Below are 6378 nucleotides of genomic sequence, written 5' to 3' on the forward strand. Positions count from 1 at the left end.
CGCTTCTTTAATGTCAGTAGCTTGACAGAGGGCTCTCATGGAGCCTCACTGATGCTCAGAGCAATGTTGGAACCTCCCAACACCAAACTTAGAGTTTGAATGTGGTGGTTCAACACCAAACTTAGAGTTTGGTTGTGGCCTCCCAACACCAAACGTAGAGTTTGACTGTGGGGGCTCTGTTTTAAGAGAAGCTCTTCATGCTTCCTCTCCATGGTGACAGAGGGATATCCTTGAGCCTTAAACACAAAGGATTCTTCATTCACTTGAATGACCAGTTCACCTCTATCCACATCAATCACAGCCTTTGCTGTGGCTAGGAAGGATCTGCCAAGGATGATGGATTCATCCATGCACTTTCCAGTCTCTAGGACTATGAAATCAGCAGGGATGTAATGGTCTTCAATCTTCACCAAAACATCCTCTACAAGTCCATAAGCTTGTTTTCTTGAATTGTCTGCCATCTCTAGTGAGATTCTTGCAGCTTGTACCTCAAAGATCCCTAGCTTCTCCATTACAGAGAGAGGCATGAGGTTTACACTTGACCCTAGGTCACACAGAGCCTTCTTGAAGGTCATGGTGCCTATGGCGCAAGGTATTGAGAACTTCCCAGGATCTTGTCTCTTTTGAGGTAATCTCTATCTAGACAAGTCATCCAGTTCCTTGGTGAGCAAAGGGGATTCATCCTCCCAAGTCTCATTTCCAAATAACTTGTCATTTAGCTTCATGATTGCTCCAAGGTATTTAGCAACTTGCTATTCAGTGACATATTCATCCTCTTCAGAGGAAGAATACTCATCAGAGCTCATGAATGGCAGAAGTAAATCCAATGGAATCTCTATGGTCTCATTTTGAGCCTCAGATTCCCATGGTTCCTCATTAGGGAACTCGTTGGAGGTCAGTGGACGCCCATTGAGGTCTTCCTCAGTGGCGTTCACTGCCTCTCCCTCCTCTCCAAATTCGGCCATGTTGATGGCCTTGCACTCTCCTTTTGGATTTTCTTCTGTATTGCTTGGAAGAGTACTAGGAGGGAGTTCAGTAATTTTCTTGCTCAGCTGTCCCACTTGTGCCTCCAAATTCCTAATGGAGGACCTTGTTTCAGTCATGAAACTTTGAGTGGTTTTGATTAGATCAGAGACCATGGTTGCTAAGTCAGAGTGGTTCTGCTTAGGATTCTCTGTCTGTTGCTGAGAAGATGATGGAAAAGGCTTGCCATTGCTAAACCTGTTTCTTCCACCATTATTGTTGTTGAAACCTTGTTGAGGTCTCTGTTGATCCTTCCATGAGAAATTTGGATGATTTCTCCATGAAGAATTATAGGTGTTTCCATAGGGTTCTCCCATGTAATTCACCTCTTCCATTGAAGGGTTCTCAGGATCATAAGCTTCTTCTTCAGATGAAGCATCCTTAGTACTGCCTGGTGCAGCTTGCATTCCAGACAGACTTTGAGAAATTAAATTGACTTGTTGGGTCAATATTTTGTTCTGAGCCAGTATGGCATTCAGAGTATCAATCTCAAGAACTCCTTTCTTCTGATTTGTCCCATTGTTCACAGGATTCCTTTCAGAAGTGTACATGAATTGGTTATTTGCAACCATTTCAATGAGCTCTTGAGCTTCTGTAGGCGTCTTCTTCAGATAAAGAGATCCTCCAGCAGAGCTATCCAAAGACATCTTAGACAGTTCAGACAGACCATCATAGAAAATACCTATGATGCTCCATTCAGAAAGCATGTCAGAAGGACATTTTCTGATCAGTTGTTTGTATCTTTCCCAAGCTTCATAGAGGGATTCTCCTTCCTTCTGTCTAAAGGTTTGGACTTCCACTCTAAGCTTACTCAATTTTTGAGGTGGAAAGAACTTTGCCAAGAAGGCATTGACTAGCTTTTCCCAAGAGTTCAGGCTATCTTTAGGTTGTAAGTCCAACCATATCCTAGCTCTGTCTCTTACAGCAAAAGGAAATAGCATAAGTCTGTAGACCTCAGGGTCAACCCCATTAGTCTTAACAGTGTCACAAATTTGCAAGAACTCAGCTAAAAACTGATGAGGATCTTCCAATGGAAGTCCATGGAACTTGCAATTCTGTTGCATTAGAGAAACTAATTGAGGCTTTAGCTCAAAGTTGTTTGCTCCAATGGCAGGGATAGAGATGCTTCTCCCATAGAAGTCGGGAGTAGGTGCAGTAAAGTCACCCAGCACCTTCCTTGCATTGTTGGCATTGTTGTTGTTTTCGGCTGCCATGGGTTCTTCTTCTTTGAAGATTTCTGTTAGGTCCTCTACAGGGAGTTGTGCCTTAGCTTCTCTTAGCTTTCGCTTCAAGGTCCTTTCAGGTTCAGGGTCAGCCTCAACAAGAATGCTTTTGTCTTTGCTCCTGCTCATATGAAGGAGAAGAGAACAAGAAAATATGGTATCCTCTATGTCACAGTATAGAGATTCCTTGAGGTGTCAGAGGAACAGAAAAATAGAAGGAAGAGGTAGAAGAATTCGAACTTAGTGGGATAGAGTTCGAATTGTGCATTGAGGAGGAGTGGTACTCCATAAATAAAAGGATGCGAGAAGAGGGGAAGAGATTTTTCGAAAATTAATTAAAAAGGTTTTAAAATCATTTTGAAAAAGATTTTGAAGAAGATATGATTGAAAACTTTTTTGAAAAAGATGTGGTTTAAAAGTTATGGTTTTAAAAAGATGTGATTGAGAAGATATGATTTGAAAAATAATTTAAAAAGATTTGATTTTGAAAAACTTTGAAAACTAAAAAAAAAATTTTGATTTGAAAACAAAATCTTCCCTCTTGTGCCATCCTGGCGTTAAACGCCCAGAATGGTATCCATTCTGGCGTTTAACGCCCAAAATGCTACCTTTTTGGGCGTTAAATGCCTAGCCAGGCACCCTGGCTGGCGTTTAAACGCCAGTTTTTCCTTCTTCACTGGGCGTTTTGAACGCCCAGCTTTTTCTGTATAACTCCTCTATTGCATGTACTGAATCTTCAGTTTCCTGTATTATTGACTTGAAAATAGAACCAAGATCAAATAAACAAAGCATGCAAGACACCAAACTTAAAATGAGACACTGGACTCAAACAAGAAACATAAAATATTTTTGGTTTTTATGATTTTGTAATTTTTTTTTTGGATTTTTTGAAAATTAAAAAGAAAGTAAAGGTATCAAAATTCTTAATGAGAATCCCAGGAATCATTGCAATGCTAGTCTAAGACTTCGGTCCAGGAATTAGACATGGCTTCACAGCCAGCCAAGCTTTCAAAGAAAGCTTCGGTCCAAAACACTAGACATGGCCAATGGCCAGCCCAGCCTTAGCAGATCATTGCTCCAATAGCAAGATTGATAGAAATCAACAAGCTCTTGTGATGATGAGTTGAAACCTCGGTCCAATAAGATTAGACATGGCTTCACAGCCAGCCAGACTTCAACAGATCATCATGAAACTCTAGAACTCATTCTTAAGAATTCTGAAAAATACCTAATCTAAGCAACAAGATGAACCGTCAGTTGTCCATACTCGAAACAATCCCCGGCAACGGTGCCAAAAACTTGGTGCACGAAATTGTGATCACTACTTTTCACAACTCAAATAATCCCCGGTAATGAATCCAAAAACTTGGTGTTCAATACCATGGCATAAACACAACTTCGCACAACTAACCAGCAAGTGCACTGAGTCGTCCAAGTAATAAACCTTACGCGAGTAAGGGTCGATCCCACGGAGATTGTTGGTATGAAGCAAGCTATGGTCACCTTGTAAATCTTAGTCAGGCAGACTCAAATGGTTATGGATGATATATGAATAAAAGATAAAGATAGAGATACTTATGCAATTCATTGGTAAGAACTTCAGATAAGCGAATGGAGATGCTTTGTCCCTTCCGTCTCTCTGCTTTCCTACTGTCTTCATCCAATCCTTCTTACTCCTTTCCATGGCAAGCTGTATGTTGGGCATCACCGTTGTCAATGGCTACAGTCCCGTCCTCTCAGTGGAAATGTTCAACGCACCCTGTCACGGCACGGCTATCCAGCTGTCGGTTCTCGATCATGTCGGAATAGAATCCAGTGATTCTTTTGCGTCTGTCACTAACGCCCCACAATCACGAGTTTGAAGCTCGTCACAGTCATTCAATCATTGAATCCTACTCAGAATACCACAGACAAGGTTTAGACCTTCCGGATTCTCTTGAACGCAGTCATCAATTCTAGGTTATACCACGAAGATTTCGGTTAAAGAACCCAAGAGATATCTACCCAATCTAAGGTAGAACGGAGGTGATTGACGGTCACACGTTCATAGGTGAGAATGATGATGAGTGTCACGGATCATCACATTCATCAAGTTGAAGAACAAGTGATATCTTGGAATAAGAACAAGCTGAATTGAATAGAAGAACAATAGTAATTGCATTAATACTCGAGGTACAGCAGAGCTCCACACCTTAATCTATGGTGTGTAGAAACTCCACCGTTGAAAATACATAAGAACAAGGTCTAGGCATGGCCGAGAGGCCAGCCTCCCAAATGATCTAAGATAGCATAAGACTAAAGATAGCTACCCCGATGAAAATACAATAGTAAAAGGTCCTATTTATAGGGAACTAGTAGCTTAAGAATTACAAAGATGAGTAAATGACATAAAAATCCACTTCCGGGCCCACTTGGTGTGTGCTTGGGCTGAGCATTGAAGCATTTTCGTGTAGAGACTCTTCTTGGAGTTAAACGCCAGCTTTTGTGCCAGTTTGGGCGTTTAACTCCCACTTTGGTGCCAGTTCCGGCGTTTAACGCTGGGAATTCTGAAGGTGACTTTGAACGCCGGTTTGGGCCATCAAATCTTGGGCAAAGTATGGACTATCATATATTGATGGAAAGCCCAAAATGTCTACTTTCCAACGCTGTTGAGAGCGGGCCAATTGGGCTTCTGTAGCTCCAGAAAATCCACTTTGAGTGCAGGGAGGTCAGAATCCAACAGCATCTGCAGTCCTTTTCAGTCTCTGAATCAGATTTTTGCTCAGGTCCCTCAATTTCAGCCAGAAAATACCTGAAATCACAGAAAAACACACAAACTCATAGTAAAGTCCAGAAAAGTGAATTTTAATTAAAAACTAATAAAAATATACTAAAAACTAACTAAATCCTACTAGAAACATACTAAAAACAATGGCAAAATGCGTATAAATTATCCGCTCATCAGGCATATTGAGAGAGCTCAAGTAAAAGCCAATGAGTGGAAAGAGGCTGAGTGATACACTTGAGAGAAAAGTGATGAGCGGATAATTTATACGCTTTTTGGCATTGTTTTCATATAGTTTTTAGTAAGTTTGAGCTACTTTTAGGGATGTTTTCATTAGTTTTTATGTTAAATTCACATTTCTGGACTTTACTATGAGTTTGTGTGTTTTTCTGTGATTTCAGGTAAATTCTGACTGAAATTGAGGGATTTGAGCAAAACTCTGAAAAAGGCTGACAAAAGGACTGCTGATGCTGTTGGATTCTGACCTCTCTGCACTCGAAATGGATTTTCTGGAGCTACAGAACTCTAAATGGCGCGCTCTCAACGGCGTTGGAAAGTAGACATCCAGGGCTTTCCAGCAATATATAATAGTCCATACTTTATTCGAAGAATGACGACGTAACTTGGCGTTGAACGCCAAGTACATGCTGCTGTCTGGAGTTAAACGCCAGAAAAACGTCATGATCCGGAGTTGAACGCCCAAAACACGTCATAACTCGAAGTTCAACTCCAAGAGAAGCCTCAGCTCGTGGATTGATCAAGCTCAGCCCAAGCACACACCAAGTGGGCCCCGGAAGTGGATTTATGCATCAATTACTTACTCATGTAAACCCTAGGAGCTAGTTTATTATAAATAGGATGAATTACTAATGTATTAGGAATCTTTGGTCTCAGTTTTGTTTTATTCTTCATCCTAAGAGACTATTGATCACGTTTTAGGGGGCTGGCCATTCGGCCATGCCTGAACCTCTTTCACTTATGTATTTTCAACGGTGGAGTTTCTGCACACCATAGATTAAGGGTGTGGAGCTCTGCTGTACCTCAAGTATTAATGAAGTTCTATTTTCTCTTATTCGGTCTCTATCTTATTTTTATTCCAAGATATTCATTCGTACCCAAGAACATGATGAATGTGATGAGTTAGATAACCCTCATTATTATTCTCACTTATGAACGCGCGTGATTGACAACCACTTCCGTTCTACATGCAACAGAGCTTGAATGCGTATCTCTTAGATTCCCCAACAGAATCTTCGTGGTATAAGCTAGATAGATGGCGGCATTTATGAGGATCCGGAAAGTCCAACCTTGTCTGTGGTGTTCCGAGTAGGATCCTGGGAATCCGGAAAGTCTCACCTTGTCTGTGGT

At 41.1% G+C, this 6378-nt stretch overlaps 1 non-coding gene across 1 annotated transcript; it reads left to right on the forward strand.

The window, feature by feature from the left end:
• The first annotated feature begins 1724 nt into the window (after nucleotides 1-1724).
• On the forward strand, nucleotides 1725-1832 carry LOC130978338 (small nucleolar RNA R71). The gene has a single exon (XR_009085987.1). It is a non-coding gene; the product is annotated as a small nucleolar RNA R71 (small nucleolar RNA).
• Nucleotides 1833-6378: the final 4546 nt, after the last annotated feature.

This window comes from Arachis stenosperma, chromosome 4 (genome assembly GCF_014773155.1).
Source record: "Arachis stenosperma cultivar V10309 chromosome 4, arast.V10309.gnm1.PFL2, whole genome shotgun sequence".
Lineage (NCBI taxonomy): Eukaryota > Viridiplantae > Streptophyta > Magnoliopsida > Fabales > Fabaceae > Arachis > Arachis stenosperma.